Genomic DNA, 23535 nt, shown 5'->3' on the forward strand with positions numbered 1-23535 from the left:
AATTTGGAACCCCCCATATCCCCAAGTGCCAATGAAAAGGGTAATATCTGAAAAGCAACCCTTGTTTTTTTCCTGGTCCAGATGAATTTCCCAATTAATGCTTGCATTTTCTCAATAAGACTACATGCACATGCTGCGTATTTAATGCATTTTTTTGGTGCAGTTTTGTTGTCAGAAAGTTCTCACTTTTGACTTCCCAGCAAAGTCTATGAGAATTCAGATTTGCTGTGCGCACGTTGCAGTTTTTTGTCTGTAAACTTCTGCCAAACAAACTGCAGCATGTTCTATCTTTTTGCGTTTTGTCCCTTTGTTTCTCGCTAATGATGGGAGGACTCGCAAATCAATCCCCTGCCTACCCGGATCAGCGGCTGATTGATCCCTGGTATCTGGCCGAATGCCGGTCTCCATATAATCTGTGGGGATCAGTGGGGGAGCAAGTGCTTCATACTTATGGAATCACCGGCGCAGCTGTCACACTGCTCCCACGGCCTCTCATTCGTCTTTCGGGGCCGCTCATTAGGCTAATATATTCACTGCTTCTTCCACCCACCGGCGTCTGTGATTGGTTGCAGTCAGACACGCACCCATGTAGAGTGACAGCATGTCTAACACTTCCAGTCACAGACCCGGTCTGCGGGTCTATAGCGTACAGTAAAAATAAAACAATTGGCGTAGGGTCCCCGTATTATGATACACAGACAGCTAACGCTATGGCTACAGGCTGCAGCCCCCAGCCTGAATAGACTGCTTCTTCTGGGCCATTCCTATGACCAGTACTCACGTTCATACGGGCTCCTCAGATAGCTTAAACTCAGCCACAATCTCATGTTAGAAGACTCCAGGAAAGGAGGGGTTTTTTTAACTGAAATTCATGCATTAATGATGAAAGTAGCAGGTAAAAAACAATTCTCTCCAGAGAGCATTAGCATGTAACATGAGGATGGAAGAACATACAGAAAATGGAGGAGAGGGGAAGGGAAAATTGACATTACAGGGCTGCAGGCAGTGAGCAGGGTCAAATACAACTAAAGGCAAAGTTTCAGCATGGGAACAGAAATACAACATAGAGTAATGCAAATCAACGAGTAATTCCCAAGTCGTGGGACATGACACTCCCCATCTGAAATCCTTGGGTTTCATGATGTCCAGTGTTCCTTCAAAGTCGTTCGAACTTGAAAAACAAGAAAAGAAGAAAAAACATGCATGCAACAATATACTTCAAACAGTTCTAAAGTTTAACTTGTGGTTGTTGACCCATAGATCACGTCCGAAGATGAATCTGAGTCCATTTAAACCCATCTTCGGATTGGGGAAGCCGCAAACATGCCAACTCTTCCACTAACCCAACAATCCAATGGTGATAAGAAGAGTGAGATACAGTGAACTGATATTCATTATATATATAGTAGAAACCATCAATCTAATCATCAGATAGGACTACGTGTGAGGGCAAATCGCATGAACATGTGAACAAGAAAGGAGAAAAGGCGATCATAGAAGCCCAGACACACAATAAGATATAATTCAATTTTTTATTTATTAGTATAAACAATCTTTAGTGCAGGCAGTGGTAAGGACCAACATAATATGCATGATATTCATATATGCTCTAGACAAGGTAATGTCACAAATATATTACATTTCATAAACATCATATATATCTGTAATTTAGTATCCATAAATACAATTACTCTCACTCATAAAAATATATATCGAGGAAAATAGATTATCCACCATACAATATGTGAGCTAAATTGATGTAAATAAGGCCACATGGCTGATAACAATCCTGTCAAAGCGAATCTTAGCTAGTTAGATAAATACCGCCAATGTATATATAGAGGTCAAGCAACATTTTTTTATTTTTGATATATAACAATTGTTGCTTGACCTCTATATAAGTTTGTGGCATAGTCCTCAGGTGGAAACGCCTTCATTACCTCTTGACTGTTAGAGATGATCTTGTGGAGTCTGAGGTTTGATGCAGATAGCATTTTTTGTGTCCTGGAGAGTAGGTCAATTGACTCTTCACTTGTGGGTAAAGACTTGAGGCCGTCATCTATGTAGAAGTTCCTTTCTACAAATTGACAAGCATCAGATCCGTATTCTCTCTCACCTTCCTGGGCAGGAGCGTGTTCATGTTGATGGATTCCTGTTGCCACTTAGTGTCGCTCAGTTTCTCTTTCACCCAGTAATGGTGTGGGCATGGTTGAAAATGAGTGCTATGACCATTTGGCAAGATGTGCATTTTGTAGGTGGAGATGTTGTTAGGTTTCTTCATCTTGTGTATGCAAACATTGCCTATGATCACCCAGCTTAGATAAAAGCGTTGGGCAAATGGTGCATTGTGTGGTCCATTAATTTGCTGACGTACCTTGTGCAGACGACAAAAGTCTCTGCCAAGCAGAATCAGGATATCTGCGCTGTTGTCAAGGGCTGCTATCTTGTTTGCTATCCTCCTATGCGGAAGTTGAAGAGCAGACTCTAGCGTTGGGATCTCTTCCATGTTGGATGGAATCTGGTTACACTGGACAAGTGTAGGTAAGGGTATCTTGACAGTGTTTTCAAGAGACGTTGCTATAAGACCACTGGCCCTTCTCCCAGAGACCTCTGTAACACCACTGCAGGTGCCTATGGTTTAACGGTAAACGTTTCCCTTTACATTGAACTTATCAAAGAGTTCTGACCTTGCAAGTGATTGGTTGCTCTTATCATCCAAGAGGGCATATGCTTTCACAGTTTTCTCTGGGTAACCCTTGGGATATACATTCACCAGGCAAATGTTCACACAGGACTTATCCCAGAGGCCTTCTCCGCAGACGTCTGTGCATGAAGAAGATATTATGGTGTCACTTGTTGCTTGAACTACATCCTCCCTGCCATGGCTCGTGGTGAGGGAAAGAGTAAACGCCCTGTCACACACACAGATAAATCTGCAGCAGATCTGTGGTTGCAGTGAAATTGTGGACAATCAGTGCCAGGTTTGTCGCTGTGCACAAATGGAACAATATGTCCATGATTTCACTGCAACCACAGATCTGCCAAAGATTTATCTCTGTGTGTGACGGGGCCTTAAGTGCAGAGTCAAGTCGAGATGGGTAGATCGCTTGTACGTGGTCCTCACTGTCACACTCCAAACACTTGACTGTAGTTTTACAGTCTTTAGCAAGGTGTTCAGTAGAAGCACAACATCTGTAGCATACCCCAAACTTCTTTATAGGCTCCTTGCGTTCTTTCAGTGGTTTCTTTCAGAAGCTGATGCACTTCTTTAAGGGATGTGGTTTCTTATGGATGGGACACTCACGATTTGGGTTGTCTACCTTTTCACCCTTCTTGCTCTTGTCTGGGGCTGATGTTGGTGAGGGAAGAATATCCGTCTTCTTCACGGACACTGGACCCCTGTGGTTTCTGTCATTTGAGTGTGTGCTCACTTATTTAGAAGGAGATGTGGCTGGGCCACTAGGTTCTCTGTAGGAAAAGCTTGGGTCAATCTTATGCTCTGCAATGTCTTTTATAAACTCCTAGAAGTAGGAGAATGGAGGAAACGACACTCTATGGTCTTTCTTGTATTTTGACCCTAGTGTGGTCCATTTCTCTTGTACATTATATGGTAGCTTGGAAACTATGGGGTTTACCCCCAGGCAGTGTCCAGGTAGCTGAGGCCAGCTAGGTGGGTGTCTGCCTTGGCAAGCTAGAGTTCTAACAGCAGGTCACTGAGCTCTAGGAATTTTGAACTGTCCCTTGCTTGAAATCTTTGGGAAACTCTGTAGTCGCTTAAACAGTGCATCCTCTATGGTTGATCGTCAAACCTTGTGAAAGTTAGTTCACGGTAAATCATGTACCTTGCAAAGTCTGACATGTCTTTTATTTCTGACTTTGGGAGCACAGGCTGCATGCTGGGTAGTGCTGTACATAGGATTTGTAGCGTCTTGGCCTATAAACGTGGGGAAGTATGGAGTGGCATAGGCATTTAGTCCAGCAACTTTGATTTGGTGGGTATACTCTTTACAGCATGCATAGGTGGGACTGTGCAACTGTGAAGAGTACATTGAGTTGCTTGTAGGTATTAGTGTGTGGAGTTTGGTGAGATGCAGGGTTTTGGTGCCTTCTGGGGTATGAAGGACATTCAAGATTGGGAGCTGGTGGAGCATTGTAGTGACCTTGAATACAGTAGGGTCAAATACAAGAAAAGGCAAAGCTTCACCATGGGAACAGAAATACAACACATAGTAATGCAAAACAATGAGTAATTCCCACATCGTGGGACATGAGAGCTGATATTCTCAGGCTGGGGAGACCCTGCAGCCACTCAGGATTGTTGTATACATTAGATGCGACAACCCCAGCACTTTAGCCACAGCTGCCACCAAGTCCTAGATTAGTAATGGGAGGCATCTATGAGACCCCCCTTCACTAATCCTATAAGTAAAAAGAAATAAACACAAACACCAAGAAAAATCCTTTATTTAAAATAACATACAACTCCCTCTTTCCCCTCTTTATTAACCCCAAAAAGATCATTGAAGTTGTGAGGTTTTCTGACTTTTTGCCTTGTTTTGTCATTTTGCTTTAGGCTAGGTTCACAGACTGCTTTTTTTTTACGCTGCGTTTTTGTGCGTTTTTTTGTGGCAAAAAAGCATCCACGGCAAAAAAAACGCAGCAAAAACGCATGCGTTTTTACCGCGATTTGGTGCGTTTTTTTGCTGCATTTTGCTGCGTTTTTGCTCACTGCGTTTTTATGCGTTTTTTATCAGTGAACAATGCCATTAAAGATTGTTGAAAAAAAAAAAAAAAAAAAAAGGGTCTGATGTCATTTCCATCTTCAATATGTTCTTCATTCTCCACTAGTGTATGCAGGAGAGCAGACAGCTGCAGAACTACAAGGCTCAGCATGCTCCATACAGGACTGTATGCTGGAGGGAGAGGCAGTAGAACTATAAGGCTCAGCATACTCCATCCAATAGTGTATGCAGGAGAGCAGACAGCAGCTGCAGAACTACAAGGCTCAGCATCCTACATCCAATAGTGTATGCAAGAGAGCAGACAGCTGCAGAACTACAAGGCTCAGCATCCTCCATCCAGGACTGTATGCAGGAGTTTTTTGCCCCCCCAAAAAATGCCGTGGGCTTCGCCATATTTTTGTATGCTAGCCAGGTACAGCAGGCGGGTACGGGCTGCCCCCAACGCCCAGCTGCCTATTTGTACCCAGCTGGGAACCAAAAATATAGGGAAGCCCTTTTTTTTTAATTATTTCATGAATTTCATGAAATAATTAAAAAAAAAAAAAATGACGTGGGCTTCGCCCAATTTTTGAGTCCAGCCAGGTACAACTAGGCAGCTGTGGATTGGAATCCGCAATGCAGGGTGCCCATGCTTTCTGGGCACCCCCGCTGCGAATTGCAGTCCGCAGCCACCCCAGAAAAAGGTGCTTCCATAGAAGCGCCATCTTCTGGCGGTGTACCCAACTCTTCCAGCTGCCCTTTTGACAGGTGGCTCGCTGGGTAATAATGGGGTTGGGGCTAGCTGTATATTATCAGCTGGCCCTAAGCCCGAAATTCATGGTGTCACGCCAATATTAAGCATAGCCATCATGAATTTCTAGTAAAGATAAAAAAAAAACACAACACACAGAAAAATATTTTTTTTAGAAATAAAACACAAGACAATTAGTTTATACAATCAGCTGCTGATGCATCAGTGCAAAAAAAAAAATACTTATGTGCTGATTACCGGCAGCTCCTGGAGCGATCGTACGGGAGTCTGATCCCGTCCGATCGCTGCAGGAGCTGCCGGTAATCAGCTGATGAAGTCTCCTGACGGCAGGATCAGCTGATAGGTGAAACCGGCCGGGCGCCGGCATCACCGCGAGACTTACGATCAGCTGATGCGTCAGGTGACCGCATCAGGTGATCCACTGCCAGGTCCTGCAGCCATCGGACGTGCCCAGGGAGACTGCACACTGCCGGAGCGGCGGTTCCGGGGAGAGGAGCTGGGAGCGGACATGGCACTGGGAGTCTGCAGACAGGTGAGCATGACTTTTTTTTTTTCTACTGTTCACTTTTGTTTTCGCAGCTGCTTCCACCTTCCGCCCGGACATGGCGCCGCACGGAAGATTGAAGCAGCGGTGGCGGTACCGGGAGGATTCACGCTTCTGTGTTTACTGACAGAAGGAATCCTCTTCCTGTACATGTCACTTTACTACCCACCCCTTGCATTTATAGCTGCATTTTTAGTCATAGAAACGCACTAAAATGCAGTTATATTTGCAATTTGCATTTTTCATTGCATTTTTGAACATCTCATTGAACTCAATGGGTGGAAAATGCAGTGAAAAACGCAAAAATAATTGACATGCTGCGTTTTTGTGTGCAGCACAAAAACGCAGCTAAAAAAAAAAAAAGCTGTGTGCAGACAGCAAAAATGAAAACTCATAGACTTTGCTGGGGAAGCAAACTCATGCAGTTTTCTGAGCAAAAACGCACCCAAAAACGCGCAAAGACGCCGCGAAAAACGCACTGTGTGAACTTACCCTTAATCTGTTTTTTCTTCATTGGCCATCTTGCTTCCTGTTCGGTTGCTCTCACCTTTGCCCTTAGTCAATATGGATTCCTCAGCTTCTATGTTCCCGCCCTGTTCCCAGCCAATTACCTGCTTAAGCCATCTGAGCTGATGGACCAGTGCTTCTGAATCCTGTTCGCAGGCTGCCTCTAACCTGATCTCCTGAAGTCTTTGGAAGAACTACTTTTTCTGCCATCCTCTGTTTTGGATCCCTGGAACTCGTGTCCACACAGGAATCTTTCTGCTCTGCCATGGACATTTACAAGTACAGTAAGTGTCAGGTTTCCAGGTTTTCCAGTTCTCTTTTGATTGCCCTTGCCCTCGGTTAACATGGAGGTTACCGTTCTGTTGCCCTACTTCCTGTCCAGCTGCTTAAAAGGCCGCCTCTAAGTCCAGTCCAGTGCCTGAGTATACTGCCTGCTGTGTGCTCCTGCTGTGTTGCTGCTTATTCCTGATTGCCTCTGGATTCCCCTAAAAGACTACCTATCGATTGACTCTGGACTGTACCCGGCTCTTCAAGGCTGTGCCCGGATTCCGTTTACCATCTTCGGTCAGCACTCCGCCTGGTTCTCTTTTGGTTCGTAACCATTCTGGACAAACATTTCCCATACGGACACTCATTGACTTTACCGCTTGCTCCTTATCCCGGCTGCTGCGCATTTAGGCCTTCCGGGGTAGATTGCCGGACAGTCCCTGTATAGGGGTTCGCTCTGGTGGTCTCCCTGGGGGAGTCCGGTGCGTGGCCCCGGGAATTCCCTCCGCGTCGATTCCGGAAAGTATTGCATGTGTTATTGTGTTGCTGTGTTGTTCTGTATCTACCGTGGTTGCATACTATAAAACATCTTGTACCCGGAACTCGTCTCTGATTGTCATTGCCCTACGCTATCGAAATCCTCAGAACATAGAATAAGTATTACATTATACTCAGGCCCTTAGAGGATTTCGCTGGGGCAATGACTGAGACACGAGTAGATCAGCTGTTCTCCATGATTAACTCCCTGCAGCAGGAGATGGAGGTGGTGCAGACTAAGCTTAGAGATGTGGAGGCGCAGCTGGGCCATGATCACCAGGTACTGGGTCCGGCTATACAGGATTTGCAAGTCAGAGTGGAGGCTCAGGAAGCCGTCCCCACTACGTCCGTATCAGCTGCCGGTATGCCTAGGTTACCCCCATTCCGTTTCAATGGTGATCGTAGTCAGTTCCGTGGATTTGTTAACCAATGTATACTGTTTTTCGATGTACATGCTGATTATTACCGTTCTGACCGGTCAAAGGTGTTATGTATCATCATGTTATTAACCTCACGAGCACTGGCTTGGGCTAATCCTATGATAGAGAACCGGGACATCCGTTTAAATCACCTAGATGACTTTCTGAACGCAATGGCACAAATGTTTGATGATCCGAATCGCCGTGCTACCGCTGAATCGGCTCTCCTTTCCTTACGTCAGGGAAAGCGTTCTGTCGTTGAATACGCCACTGAGTTCCAGAGGTTAGTGGTAGACACCGACTGGGGAAACAATGCATTATTGTCCGTTTTCAGAAAAGGTTTGTCCGGTACCATCAAGGACGAGTTAGCCCGTTCTGAATCCCCAGGGGATTTTGACCTATTTCTCCAGCACTGTGTGCGCATAGATACCCGTTTGACGGAACGTAGACAGGAAAAATGGGCAGCTATAAACCGTGTAAATAATAATACGTTTCCTTCCAGAGAACCCGCTCTCAGGACGCCACGGGAGGCCGAGGACGTTCCTATGCAAGTGGACTCTCTGCAAAGACGAGAGACCAACGAACGTCGTGAACACCGGCTCCGTGAGCGTTTGTGTTTCTACTGCGGTCAATCGGACCATTTCTTAATCGACTGCCCGAAACGTCCGAATCGCCCAAATAAGGTATTGGCAGCCATGGCAGAGTGTGACAACACGGACGCAGAGTCTGATATCTCTGAGGCAAGTGGACACTTGGATGCGGTATTTCCCTTGACTGTAATGTCTACCTCACCGAAGGACTCAGAAGGGAAATATACCCATTGTTCACTCCCCATTCAGATCCGGTGGGAGGGACAGCTAATTCCTACCTCTGCAATGATAGACTCTGGGGCAGGGGGAAATTTCATGGACTTTTCTTTTGCCAGAAAACACGGTATCCGAACTCAGCAAAGATCCTCACCGGTTACCATGGAGACGGTAGATGGATCTCCGTTAACCTCTGGACCAGTGGATCGGGAAACAGTACCGCTAGAATGCGTGATGAAACCAGGTCAGCAGGAGACCCTTATTTTCATGATGATCTCTTCTCCACATTTTCCGATTATTTTAGGTATTCCGTGGCTACGGTCTACAAATCCGGTCATCGATTGGGAAACTAAGGAAATATCCTTCCCACCGCAGAGTGGTCCGGCCATTTGTCCAACTGTTCCGGTTCCGGTAACACCACATGCAGAAGGCACGGTACAGGTACCTGTTTTACCCCCGGTTTATCGTGACTTCGCTGACATATGCGACAAAAGAAAGGCCGATCGGCTTCCTCCGCATAGACCGTATGATTGCCCCATAGACTTACTCCCAGGGGCAGAGATCCCGTTTGGTCATGTTTACCCGTTGGCGGCACCTGAGCTAGAAGCCCTAAAGGAGTATATTGATGAAAGCCTGGCCAAGGGATTTATTCGCCCGTCTACCTCACCCGCAGGGGCACCCATCTTTTTCGTGAAAAAGAAAGAGGGGACTCTGAGACCCTGTATTGACTACCGGGAACTGAATAAAATAACCATCCGGAACCGGTATCCGTTACCGTTGATTCCGGAGCTATTGGAGAGGGTCCAACAGGCAAAAATATTCACCAAATTGGACCTCCGTGGGGCATATAATCTGCTTCGTATACGTCCCGGAGACGAGTGGAAGACCGCGTTCCGATGTCGGTACGGACATTTTGAGTATTTAGTGATGCCTTTTGGACTTTGTAACGCTCCTGCGGCATTTCAACATCTAGTTAATGATATTTTTAGGGATATCATGGACCAATTCATGGTGATCTATCTGGATGATATTCTAATCTTTTCTGATTCTCTCCAGGAACACCAGGAGCACGTCAAGACCGTACTTACCCGGCTGAGGGAAAACCACCTGTACATTAAACTGGAGAAATGCGAGTTCCACTGCTCACAAATACAATTCTTAGGTTATGTCATCTCTCCTCAGGGGCTGAACATGGAGTCTAGCAAGATACAAGCAATTCTAGACTGGCCGGAACCGGGAAACATCAAAGAGGTACAACGCTTTGTCGGTTTTGCCAACTTTTACCGACGCTTTATCCGTAACTTTTCAGAGATTGTTCGTCCCATCACTCTGTTGACTAAGAAAGGACAGAAGTTTGTATGGTCCGCCCAGGCCCAGGAAGCGTTCCATCGTCTCAAGGGATGTTTTACCTCAGCACCCATACTAGTACATCCGAATCCCGCACTTCCCTTCATCGTGGAGGTCGACGCTTCTGACTACGCATTAGGGGCCATTCTTTCTCAAAGGACCGGGGACAAGAGTCTCCTGCATCCGTGTGCCTTCTTTTCCCGCCGGTTGTCCCCTGCAGAAAGGAACTACGACATTGCGGATAAGGAATTATTGGCGATTATTTCCGCTTTCAAGGAATGGAGACACCACTTACAGGGAGCCGCGCAGCAAGTGATAGTACTCACAGATCATCGAAATCTGGAATTTCTTAAGTCTGCCAGGTGCCTGTCTCCACGGCAAGCCCGTTGGAGCCTATTTCTTAACCAATTCAATTTTGTCGTTACATACCGTCCAGGTTCACGTAATGGGAAAGCCGATGCCTTGTCCCGAATCCATGCCGTGGACTCCGTGCCTGGAACCCCGTCTCAGACCGTGTTATCGGATGCCAATTTCGTTGGAGTGATCCAGGATCAGGACTTATGGAAGGACATCAAGCTGGCCTATGATGGTGATGTATTTCTTGCTGCCCCCCCGAATGATGTAACTCTTGTTCTTCGGAATGGTGTGTGGTTGAGAGAACGACGCATTTATGTCCCGGAGGCCGTAAGACTTCGGGTTCTCAAGTTGGTTCATGACTCCGTGTTGGCTGGTCATAGGGGGGTACAGAAGACGCAGGAATTTCTAAGCCGTTTTTTCTGGTGGCCTACCTGTTTGAAGGATGTGAAGGACTATGTCCACTCCTGCGTGGTTTGTGCCCGGTGCAAGGTCCCTCGTGTGGCTCCTACGGGACTCCTCCAACCGTTACCCGTGCCATCTCGCCCTTGGGGGTCTATCTCCATGGATTTTATTGTAGAGTTGCCAGTCTCTGGCGGGCACAATACCATCTTAGTGGTGGTGGATCGATTAACTAAAGCTGCTCACTTCATTCCGTGTACCGGTCTTCCCTCAGCCGCAGAGACAGTGGATTTAGTGATCCAGAACGTATTCCGTTTGCATGGGGTACCAGATGAGATCATCTCTGACCGGGGCGTGCAGTTTACGTCTAGGTTCTGGAAAGGCTTTTGTACGGCACTCCAGATTGATGTCTGTTTGTCTTCTGCATACCATCCTCAGACTAATGGGCAAACCGAACGGACGAATCAAACCCTGGAACAATACCTTCGATGTTACGTCAGCCATCTCCAAGACGATTGGTTGAAGATGCTTCCGTTGGCGGAGTTCTCCTATAACAACACTCAGAGCAGCTCCACTAAGGTAACTCCCTTTTTTGCCAACTTGGGTTACCATCCGAATGTGTTGCCTAGGTCCCCGGTTGCGGTTTCAGTACCGGCGGTGGAGGACAGAGTTTCAGAGCTTCGACAGAATCTGGAGGTTCTGAAGGACACGGTGGCTACGGCCCAGGAGCGTTACAAGAGGTCAGCGGACGCTCACCGGAAACCGGCACCCATGTATAAGGTAGGGGACTCTGTATGGTTATCCACCAAAAACCTTAGATTGGGTGTTCCTTCGCAGAAGCTGGGACAGAAATTCATCGGTCCATTTAAGATCACCGGGATCGTGAGCCCTGTGGCCTGTCGGCTACGGTTACCGCACCATCTAAAGGTACACCCGGTTTTTCATGTGTCTCTCCTCAAACCCGTTTCCCCTAATATGTTTCATGGTCGTGTCGTGCCTCCTCCTCCGCCTGTGATGGTCGACGGCGAGGAGCAGTTCGTCGTCGAGGACATTATTGACTCCCGGCTCCATCGTCGTCGGCTTCAGTATCTGGTACGTTGGCAAGGGTACGCCCCCGAGGACGATTCCTGGGAACCGGTGGGTAACATTCGGGCACCCCGGAAGATCGCTCAGTTCCATCGACGGTACCCGGACAAACCTGGCCCTGATCCGTCCTGAGGCCGTCTCTGGGGGGGGGAGTAATGTCAGGTTTCCAGGTTTTCCAGTTCTCTTTTGATTGCCCTTGCCCTCGGTTAACATGGAGGTTACCGTTCTGTTGCCCTACTTCCTGTCCAGCTGCTTAAAAGGCCGCCTCTAAGTCCAGTCCAGTGCCTGAGTATACTGCCTGCTGTGTGCTCCTGCTGTGTTGCTGCTTATTCCTGATTGCCTCTGGATTCCCCTAAAAGACTACCTATCGATTGACTCTGGACTGTACCCGGCTCTTCAAGGCTGTGCCCGGATTCCGTTTACCATCTTCGGTCAGCACTCCGCCTGGTTCTCTTTTGGTTCGTAACCATTCTGGACAAACATTTCCCATACGGACACTCATTGACTTTACCGCTTGCTCCTTATCCCGGCTGCTGCGCATTTAGGCCTTCCGGGGTAGATTGCCGGACAGTCCCTGTATAGGGGTTCGCTCTGGTGGTCTCCCTGGGGGAGTCCGGTGCGTGGCCCCGGGAATTCCCTCCGCGTCGATTCCGGAAAGTATTGCATGTGTTATTGTGTTGCTGTGTTGTTCTGTATCTACCGTGGTTGCATACTATAAAACATCTTGTACCCGGAACTCGTGTCTGATTGTCATTGCCCTACGCTATCGAAATCCTCAGAACATAGAATAAGTATTACAGTAAGAGAGACTGAATTATACTTTGACACTTCTGCTGAACTTTGAGGATCCATTCCTGCTTAATTTGTTCCCAGCCTCTGCACCCTGCAACTGTTTAACCCTTCATGTTTTGTGCACTTGTATGAAGTAATACAAGAACTGTTTAGCAAACCTGTGTCTCTGTGTTTCTCTTGTACCCTTGCACTAGACTCTATACAAACAGTATTTAACACCTTACAGAAGCTCTGCCGTAATCCACATGTCCTCCCACAACGGTCTTGGCTCTGCTACATCCGAGCCTAGAGAGATCGAAAACATGTCCAATTTCTCAGGGAAACATTGACAAGTGGGACACTGCTAGCAGCAATGATGTCACTCAGTTCACCGGAGGTCATACCAGAGTTCCCACGGTATGACCTGGCGACCTGAGTACTGCACTCTGGCCTAAAGTGCAGGGCCATGCCCCACACTCCGCCTTCCCTTTAACACTGATGGTGCTATTTTTAGGCAGGGGGCTCCCTATATCCATGGGTCTCCTCAACCTGAAAATACCAGTCCCCAGCTGTCTGGCTTCATCTTGTCTGGTTATCAAAATTGGGGGGGCCACACACCAGTTTTTTTAACCCCTTAAGGACGAAGCCAGTTTTGTCCTTAATGCCCAGGCCATTTTTTGCAATTCTGACCAGTGTCACTTTATGAGGTCATAACTCTGGAACGCTTCAACGGATCCCGGTGATTCTGACATTGTTTTTTCGTGACATATTGTACTTCATGATAGTTATAAATTTAGAACGATATTTTTTGCTTTTATTTGTGAAAAAATCGGAAATTTGATGAAAATTTTGAAAATTTTGCAATTTTCAAACTTTTAATTTTTATGCCCTTAACCCAGAGAGTTATGTCACACAAAACAGTTAATAAATAACATTTCCCACATGTCTACTTTACATTAGCGCAATTTCTGAAACAAAATGTTTTGGGGTTAGGAAGTTAGAAGGGGTCAAAGTTCATCTGCAATTTCCCATTTTTTCAACAAAATTCACAAAACCATTTTTTTAGGGACCACATCACATTTGAAGTGACTTTGAGAGGCCTAAGTGACAGAAAATACCTAAAAGTGACACCATTCTCAAAACAGCACCCCTCAAAGTACTCAAAACCACATCCAAGAAGTTTATTAACCCTTCAGGTGCTTCACAGGAACTAAAGCAAAGTGGAATGAAAAAAAGCAAAAAATAAAATTTTACCTAAAATGTTGCTCTACCCCAAATTTATTCACTTTTAGAAGAAATAACACAACAAAATGAACCCCAAAACTTGTTCCCCACTTTCTTATGAGCGCGCCAATACCCCACATGTGGTCAGAAACCTTTGTTTGGACAAATGGGAGGGCTCGGAACAGAAGGAGCAATATTTGAATTTTGGAAAGCAAATTTGGCTGAAATAGATTGCGGGCACCATGTTGCATTTACATGTCCGCTAAGGTACCTAAACAGCAGAAACCCCTCACAAGTGACACCATTTTGGAAACTAGACCCCTTAAGGCTTCTATCTAGGGGTATAGTGAGCATTTTGGATCCACAAGTACTTCACAGATTTTGATAACGTTACGTTGTCACATTGAAAATTTTCATTTTTTTCTCAAAAATGTTGCTTTAGCATCAATTTTTTCACTTTTTCAAGAGGTAATTCCAAAAATTTGACCCCAACGTTTGTTACCCACTTTTTTATGAGCGCGGTGATACCTCACTTGTGGTCTGAAACCTTTGTTTGGAGAAATGGGAGGGCTTGGAACGGAAGGAGCAATATTTGAATTTTGGAAAGGAAATTTGGCTGAAAAAGATTGCAGGCACCATGTCGCATTTGGAGGACCCCTAAGGTACGTAAACAGCAAAAAAACACCACAAGTGACCCCATATTGGAAACTAGGCCCCTCAAGGAATTTATCTAGATGTTTGGTGAGTACCCTGAACCTCCAGGTGCTTTACAGAAGTTTATAACGTTGAGCCATGAAAATAAAAAAATAAAATTTTACCACAAAATTGTTACTTCAACCAGGTAGCTTTTTTTTTCACAAGGGTAACAGGAAATAAATCACCATGAAATTTATTGCGCAATTTCTCCTGAGTTTGTTGATATCTTGTATGTGGTGGAAATCAACTGTTTGGGCACACTACAGGGCTCAGAAGAGAAGGAGTGCAGTTTGACTGCAAAATTGGCTGGAATCAATAGCGGACGCCATGTTGCATTAGGAGAGCCCCTGAGGTGCCTAAGCAGTGGAGGTCCCCCATAAGTGACCCCATTCTAGAAATAAGACCCCTCAAGGCTTTAATCTAGGTGTATATTGAGCATTTTGAATCCACGAATACTTCACAGAATTTGATAAGCTTAGGTTGCCATATTGAAATTTTCATTTTTTTCACAAAAATGTTGATTTAGCGACACATTTTTCACTTTTTCAAGAGGCAACAACAAAACGTGTACCCCACAGGTTGTTATCTAATTTCTTGTGAGCGCAGGGATACCCCACATGTGGCCAAAAACCTTTGTTTGGATAAATGGGAGGGCTTGGAATGGAAGGAGCACCATTTGAATTTTGGAAAAGTTGAAGTAAATTGCGCGCACCATGTCACATTAGCAGGGCCCCTTGGGTACCTATACATCAGAAACCCCCCACAAGTGACCTCATTTTGGAAACTGGACCCCTCAAGGATTTTATTCAGGAGTATAGTAAGCATTTTGAATCCACAGGTATTTCACAAAAATGTTGCTGTAGCAACAAATTTCTCACTGTTAAGGGGGCTTTACACGCTGCGACATCGCTAATGCGGAGTCGTTAGGGTCACGGAATTGGTGACGCACATCCGGCCGCATTAGCGATGTTGCTGCGTGTGACACCGATGAGCGATTTTGCATCGTTGCAAAAACGTGCAAAATCGCTCATCGGTGACATGGGGGTCCATTCTCAATTATCGTTACTGCAGCAGTAACGATGTAGTTCGTCGCTCCTGCGGCAGCACACATCGCTATGTGTGACGCCGCAGGAACGAGGAACCTCTCCTTACCTGCCTCCCGGCCGCTATGAGGAAGGAAGAAGGTGGGCGGGATGTTCCGGCCACTCATCTCCGCCCCTCCGCTTCTATTGGGCGGCCGCTCAGTGACGTCACTGTGACGCCACACGGACCGCCCCCTTAGAAAGGAGGCGGTTCGCCGGTCACAGCGACGTCGCCGGGCAGGTAAGTATGTGTGATGCGTCTGCGCGATGTTGTGCGGCACGGGCAGCGATTTGCCCGTGTCGCACAACAGATGGGGGCGGGTACCCACACTAGCGATATCGGGACCGATATCGCAGCGTGTAAAGTAGCCTTTAGGCTATGTGGCCATGATCCAGCGACACGGCGTCTAGTACACAGTGTCAGCCTCCTGCAGAAATGTGAGTGTTGTCCACGGGAGAACGCAGCTGCCCATGCCCACGATTTGGGTTCAGGCTGCTGTGGACTTTAGTTTTATTCTACCTGCAAAGAACACTCATCTCCGCAGCATAAATTGACATGCTGAGGCTCGGGAAGCTGCGCCACAGGTCGGTTTATGCTGCGGAGAAAAGAAACACAGTGGGCACGGGATTTCTAAAAATCCTGCCACTGTGCTTCTACTGCACAACGCAGCGTTATGGACGCAGGGAAAACACTCTGCGCCCAAAACGCTGCAAACCCTGATTGTGGGCACACAGCGTAAAATGCTACAGTGGATGAATGGATAGATGTCAAACATATATAACGTCCCACCCCCCTGCATATTCTAAGCTGGCGCCCTTTAGTGCCTTTCATGTGACACTAAAGGATGCCTAGCCTTGTATTTGGCCCAAAAAAAAAAAAAAAAAATTAAAATAAATGACGTGGGGTCCCCCCTATTTTTGATAGCCAGCTAGGGTAAAGCAGACAGCTGTAGCCTGCAAACCACAGCTGACAGCTTCATCTTGTCTGGTGATCAATTTGGAGGGCTCCCCAAGCTGTTTTTTTTTTTTAATTATTTATAAATAAATAATTAAAAAAAACAAACAAACGTGGGGTCCCCCCAAATTAGATCACCAGCCAAGGTGAAGCTGACAGCTGGGGTCTGGTATTTTCAGGATGGGAAGAGCCATGGTTATTGGACTCTTCCCAGCCTAAAAATAGCAGGCCGCAGCCGCCCCAGAAGTGGCGCATCCATTAGATGCGCCAATTCTGGCGCTTCGCCCCAGCTCATCCCGCGCCCTGGTGCGTTGGCTAACGGGGTAATGAATGGGGTTGATACCAGGTGTGTAATGTCACCTGGCATCAAGCCCAGCAATTAGTTATGTCACGGCGTCTATCAGATACCCGACATAACTAATTGACAGTAATAAGAAAAAAAATTGACAACAAAAAAAAATTTATTTGAAAAAACACTCCCCAAAACATTCCCTGATTGACCAATTTATTGAAAAGAAAAAAAAAAAATCCACTATAATCCATTTGGACGTCCCACGTCGACTCTGGACCTTCTAGAATATGGGGGACACGTTCAGGGAACGTATCCCCCATTTTCTAGGAGGGCAGACCCTCCATTTGAGGAGAGTGGGTGCAAAAAGCTGCACCCACCCTCCCCGGGTCACAGCTGCACAGTGCTGAGCAGCATCAGCAGCCAGCGTCCTGAACACAGGAAGCTGTCATCTGCTCGGCACATGTGACCGGCGTCTGCAGAGAAGGAGGAGGGGGCCGCGGGGGATCAGCGCTCCGGTATGTATGACACCGGGGGACACCAGGGGGGGGGGTAGGGGGGGACCCGGCAGGGCCTAGGGAGCAGGTTTCTGTCGTATGTGTTATGGCACATACGACAGAAACCATAGGAACACTGTAAATGCGGCCGGCGCGCTGCTGTGCTCTCCGATGCGCGCGGCCATCTTGGATTTTCGGGAGGGGGTTGGGGGTCGGGGGGGGCACTTTGGGGATACCGAGGGGACCGGAGGGAACCGGGAAAAAGATTTATCTCCCATCTGGCATGTTTGATCATGCCAGATGGGAGATAAATGATTTTTTACCGGCGCGGTCATTTACTATAACTTGATGATCGGTATACGGTGTATACCGGTCATCAGGTGAGCGGGGACCGGAAAAACCGGCCCGAATCATGATCTCCAGGGTCTCAGCTACCCCCGGCAGCTGAGACCCCGGAAATTTTCTGACTCTGGGGGGCGCTAGACCCTTTTTTCCGACCGCCGTTTTAAAACGGCAGAAAGGAATAAGTACCCTTTTTTAGTGCCGTTTTAAAACGTAACGCGGTCGTAATGGGGTTAAATTATTTATTTAAATAATTAAAAAAGCTGCATGTGGTTCCTATTTTGATACACAGCCAAGATAAGCGCACGGCTGGGGGCTGCAGCCTGTAGCCATGGGCTTTATCTGTACTCAGTATCATAATATGGGGGGACCCTACACCAATTTTATTTATTTATTTTTACTGTACTCTATAGACCCCCAGACCGTGTCTGTGATTGGAAGCATCAGACAGGCTGTCACACAGGCTGGGGGCGCTCTGTGACTTCAACCAATCACAGACGCTGGTGGGGGAGGGAAGCAGTGTATATGAGCCTAATGAGCGGCACCGGAAGAAGAATTAGGGCCGCTGAAGCAGGCTGGAGCCGGTGACGCGGTAAGTAAATCGCGCTCACTTTATTTTCTTTTTCTTTATCTTCACTCTATTTTTATTTCCTGAGTGTCCAATGTTACAGTCCGTTCCACCCCTCACTATTTTTTCACAAAAAAACCCCATCAAAATCAGAATTAACAAACGCACTAAAAACGCAGAATCATTACATCCGTTTTTATAACATTTCCAGACTCTCTCGAACAAGATACAGTTTTTGGTACAGGTTGGGTGCAGTTTTTTGTGACAACAAAACTGCAGTGTTCGCATGTAGCCTAAGTCTACCCCGAAACACCGTGTCTGCAAATTGGGATTCTGATCTGGCTTATATATCCTGAGTCATATTGCAAAGGATTGTCGAAAATCCACTTGTGACTTTTAGGATCGCTACTTCCAATAGGTGGCGCTGTGCTAGAGTTTGTCTCCTTTACTGGAGAGACAATTTAAGTCTACCTAGACATTTTAGAGGGAGGCATCTAAGGAGATAGATAGTTTAGGTAGATACAACATTTTAAAAGCCTGGATACTGGCAAGCCATGAAAGTGGGAGACAGGCGAAGCAAGACAGATCAGCAGCCAAACCCTTATACAAAGCGTCATTATTAAAACACAAAATCCATACAGTTCATTCATTAGAGGATACCCAAACAATGCAAAAAGAATGTGAAGTGAGGGTAAAATAGTATACTCCAAAAGCATGAAACAACAGGAGGAAACGGTGTAATAGATGCAAAAATTGTCTTTTATTAAGTACAGGATGGCAAGTAATAAAACAATAGTCCACTTAGAGAAAAAAGGAGGTGAAAAAGCAGGGAGCAATTGTACACTGTCAAAAGAATGGAAAATTCAATTCATCAAAATATTGCACAAAGCCCAAATGTGCAGAATGGGGGAAATAAAAAAACAAAAAACAAGAATTTAACCAGACTATAGACCCGCAGGAAAGCCATAAATATAAGTGTATTGGCAATTAAATACAAGTGTATATGTGGGACATGAAGGGTTAAAACTAGATGACGAATAAATAACATAGCATAGAAAAATTGCACAGGGCCCAAAAGTGCATAATAATTAATGATCCATCAACATACCAGTAAAGGATGGCACAGAAGAGGTTAACAGGTGTGAGAATCAGCATGACAAAGACCCCAACGTACGTTTCACATGTTCAGGGTAATAGACAAGTTCATCAGGGGAAGAAGAATGGTGTGCCAATATTAGTCTGAATTAATCGTTGTGAATGGGTTAAAGTGATTTCTAAATATGGGATAGTCTCTTCCCTTTTAAAGGGAAAAACATGAGAATTTTTTTTAAGAGGCGGTACGAACAAAGGAAAGATGAGAGATTTAGCTGCGTTCAGTTGTAATAAGAGACTAAAGAAAACTATTCCGAAAACCAAAAATTATTCATAAAGATTCTACAAGAGGTTTCCCCTAACTACATTTATCACTTACCTACAGTATAGACAAGAAATGTGATCTGTGCGGCTATGAACACTGATACCCTATTCACGGTGGGTAGTCCTGTGGCTCCAATGTGAATGAAGGTGTTGTGTACATGTGTGACCACTGTTCTGTTCTTTGTTCACACTGATCGCTTCATACACACAAGACAGTTTACCCCATTCTCATGATCATTGTAGTCCCAGAGGTCCTAGCGGTTCAATGTTGTTTGTGTGATAATCCCAATGAAATATTTATTTTTATAGGCTTTGATTGTTTTAAAACAATAGACGGAGGCATACTCCTTTCCCAGTGCCCATGAGGATTCAGCGCAGGCCACTCTGGAGGTCTGCATGGGGTCTGTTCATACACTGACATTAGTTCTTAGGAAAATCATTATATAAGAATGAAGATCAAAGTGTATCATCGCAGTAGATGGCTTCTTCAGGGAATCTTCTAGATGTTTGTGCCGAAATCTTGTAAAAATTACTATTGAGAAAGCATAGTTTAATTTTTTGTCACCTTATATTTTGACCCGGTAAATGACTGTGGAACAAACTCAACAATTGTAAATACCTATAGACTGCATAAGCAGAACCTTCTGCTGCATCTAGTTAACTCACAGGCAGCCACTTAGGTTAACAGCTTCCCACACATTCCAATTCTGGGGGAGCAGTTGCCTATGAATAGGAGCTCACTTTCAATTCTTAAGCTGGGTTTACACACTGCAACATCGCAAAGGACATCGCTGTAACGTCACCGGTTTTGTGACGTAACAGCGACCTCCCTAAGTCTCTGCTAAGTCGCTGGTGAGCTGTCAAACAGGCAAACCTGGCCAACAACTCAACAGCGATCCGGACCTGCAGAGCGACCTAGCTGGTTGTTGGGGACGTTGATAAGCAGCCCTTTGAAAGGGAAGTTGCTAACAAAGTCGCTGCAAAGTCTTCACACACTGAAACTTCATGCTGCACAGCGGGAAACAAAGGACCTAGGAATGGTCCTGAACGATTTGTAACGATTACAACTTCACAGCAGGGGCCGGGTCGCTGATAGGTTTCACACACTGCAACATCGCAAACAACATCGCTATTGCGTCACAAAACCGGTGACGTTACAGCGATGTCGTTTGAGATGTTGCAGTGTGTAAACCCAGCTTTAGTTTACCTTTTATCATGCCATGTAAACAGATAAAAGCAGTCTTGTGTAAGGTGTTAAATACTGTTTGTATAGGAGTCTAGTGCAAGGGTACAAGGGAAACACAGAGACACAGGTTTGCTAAACAGTTCTTGTATTACTTCATACAAGTAAGTGCACAAAACATGAAGGGTTAAACAATTGTAGGGTGCAGAGGCTGGGAACAAATTAAGCAGGAATGGATCCTCAAAGTTCAGCAGAAGTGTCAAAGTATAATTCAGTCTCTCTTACTGTATAATCACAGAAAAAATACTCCTAAAAATGTTTTCGTTAAACTTTTATTAAATATCAATATATTGAAACATAAAGTGAGGGTGGGGGTGTTCAGAAAAATATAAAATACCCTAAGGGTCTAAAGTACAATATAAAATACAGTCTAGTGGACCAGCCAGCGGTATATCCCAGCAAATGGTGGGAAAGGCTTATATCGCTCCACCAGTCAACTTTACAAATGATGATACATCAATTTTTTAACATTCATTGCAGAAACATTTTTAATATATAATTATCATCCAGATCCAATAATTAACCATGCATTGAAAAAGAGACTTACATAAAATGTACATTTTTAGATAGATTTGGCATATATCTCTCAAATACAGAAACTTGAACTATATGTATTATTGGTAGGACAGTGTAAGAAGATAGAATTATAGAGTACTGTAGTGGGATAAAACAAACATACAGTAGTCAAAAAAAGCATAAACAAGTTAGCCCCAAGAAATATTACCCAACGCGTTTCGCCTCCTTGGGTGGAGGTTCCTCAGGGGTATAAATATTACATATGTTCCATAGTGTATCACACGTCGTAATATATCAGTTTAGATTCTCATTCTTCAAATAAAGATATTTTTACAATGTAATAGAATTCATCAGTGGGACCTCTTTTCCATTCATAAATATAACCTCACTCTGATGAAATATTTCACAACAGAGGGCTCTCAGCCCATAACCTATAGAATGAAAAAGAGAAAAATATTTTTTCACATATATAGAACATTCTCTTATGCCACTTACAAAATTCTCCATAAGGTGTAGAAGGACCTCGGTATATAACAAGAAACTGTTACTCACAGGTCAGTGAACCCTTCAATGGTTAATCAGTTGTTTTTATAAATCCATTCAGGAAAAACATTCCTGTGACCAAAAAAAAAAGGAAAATCATAAGACCCTTTTTAAATGCAACAGTAGAGAAAAGAAATAAAGAGGGGGGGGGGGGAGGAACAGCCACCATAGAATGCCTCTAATGAGAAGTATAAAAAATACCCCAGATACTTCAAATGACATTACAACCATTTAACACAAACCACAATCAACTTACTGCATGTTTCATCAGAAGTAAAGCTGGTGTCACACATAACGACGACGACAACGACGTCGCTGCTACGTCACCATTTTCTGTGACGTTGCAGCGACGTCCCGTCGCTGTCGCTGTGTGTGACATCCAGCAACGACCTGGCCCCTGCTGTGAGGTCGCCGGTCGTTGCTGAATGTCCAGCTTCATTTTTTGGTCGTCACTCTCCCGCTGTGACACACACATCGCTGTGTGTGACAGCGAGAGAGCGACGAAATGAAGCGATCAGGAGCCGGCACTGGCAGCTGCGGTAAGCTGTAACCAGCGTAAACATCGGGTAACCAAGGGAAGACCTTTCCCTAGTTACCCGATGTTTACGCTGGTTACCAGCCTCCGCTCTTGCTGCCAGTGCCGGCTCCTGCACTGTGACATGTGGCTGCAGTATGCAACGGGTAATTAACCCGATGTATACTGTAGCAAGGAGAGCAAGGAGCCAGCGCTAAGCAGTGCGCGCGGCTCCCTGCTCTCTGCACTGTGACATGTAGCTGCAGCACACATCGGGTTAATTAACCCGATGTGTACTGCACCTAGGAGAGCAAGGAGCCAGCGCTAAGCGCGGCTCCCTGCTCTCTGCACATGTAGCGACGTTATGATCGCTGCTTCTGCTGTTTGACAGCTAAGCAGCGATCATAACAGCGACTTACAAGGTCGCTGTTACGTCACCGAAAATGGTGACGTAACAGCGACGTCGTTGTCGCTGTCGCTTAGTGTGACACCAGCTTAAGTCTGCTTCTTATATTGATAAGAAGAGACAAAAGGGGGATGGAGGGTTTAAATAACCACAGAAGTCCCCTAAAAGAAATATAAATAGAATGGACTAGATCAACCTCACAAAAAGATAATACTTTGTTGTATAACATTGCAAAGTTGTTCCAGGGATTTAAACTACATACCTTCAGCTGATTGTAAGGATGTAAGGCTGTGGATAAAAGTCCTCCTCTCCTGTCAGAAATCAGGCATGGTCTGGTGTTTCCACCATGCATGCAGGCACCTTTTATACCAAAAACTCCTCCCCTTGTTAAAAGCCCATGCTCCTCCCTAAGTGTCTTAGCAATCTCTCCATATCTATTCCAAGGCAGTGATTCCTTTCTAAGTTTAATACCACATTGCATTTCTCAACTGTGATGTGTGGACATAGTAGTTTGTGTGATTCGCTGCGGAATGCACGCCCGCAGTTCAACCACTCACCTTCTATCCGATGAAAGGGAGAGGTATATGGTGATAGCGTGCGTTACGCCGTGGAACGCACGATACAGGAAAAAGGGAGGTGGCCAAATAAAAGAGGTGGTAAATGCTGGTCGCGTGCGTTCCATTGTGGAACGTACGTTATAGGAAAGGGAGG

The 23535-nt window shown here is 45.5% G+C and overlaps 1 protein-coding gene across 1 annotated transcript in view; it reads right to left on the reverse strand.

Moving 5' to 3' along the window:
- Positions 1-21151: 21151 nt before the first annotated feature.
- LOC142296254 (uncharacterized) overlaps positions 21152-23535 on the reverse strand; it is a 50448-nt gene continuing 48064 nt past the window's right edge. The window contains exons 2-3 of the transcript XR_012751612.1: positions 21914-21976; positions 21152-21792 (exon numbers count right to left, since the gene is read on the reverse strand). The gene's annotated coding sequence lies outside the window, so the exon portion shown is untranslated. The remainder of the gene's footprint in view (positions 21793-21913; positions 21977-23535) is intronic.

This window comes from Anomaloglossus baeobatrachus, chromosome 3 (genome assembly GCF_048569485.1).
Source record: "Anomaloglossus baeobatrachus isolate aAnoBae1 chromosome 3, aAnoBae1.hap1, whole genome shotgun sequence".
Classification (NCBI taxonomy): domain Eukaryota; kingdom Metazoa; phylum Chordata; class Amphibia; order Anura; family Aromobatidae; genus Anomaloglossus; species Anomaloglossus baeobatrachus.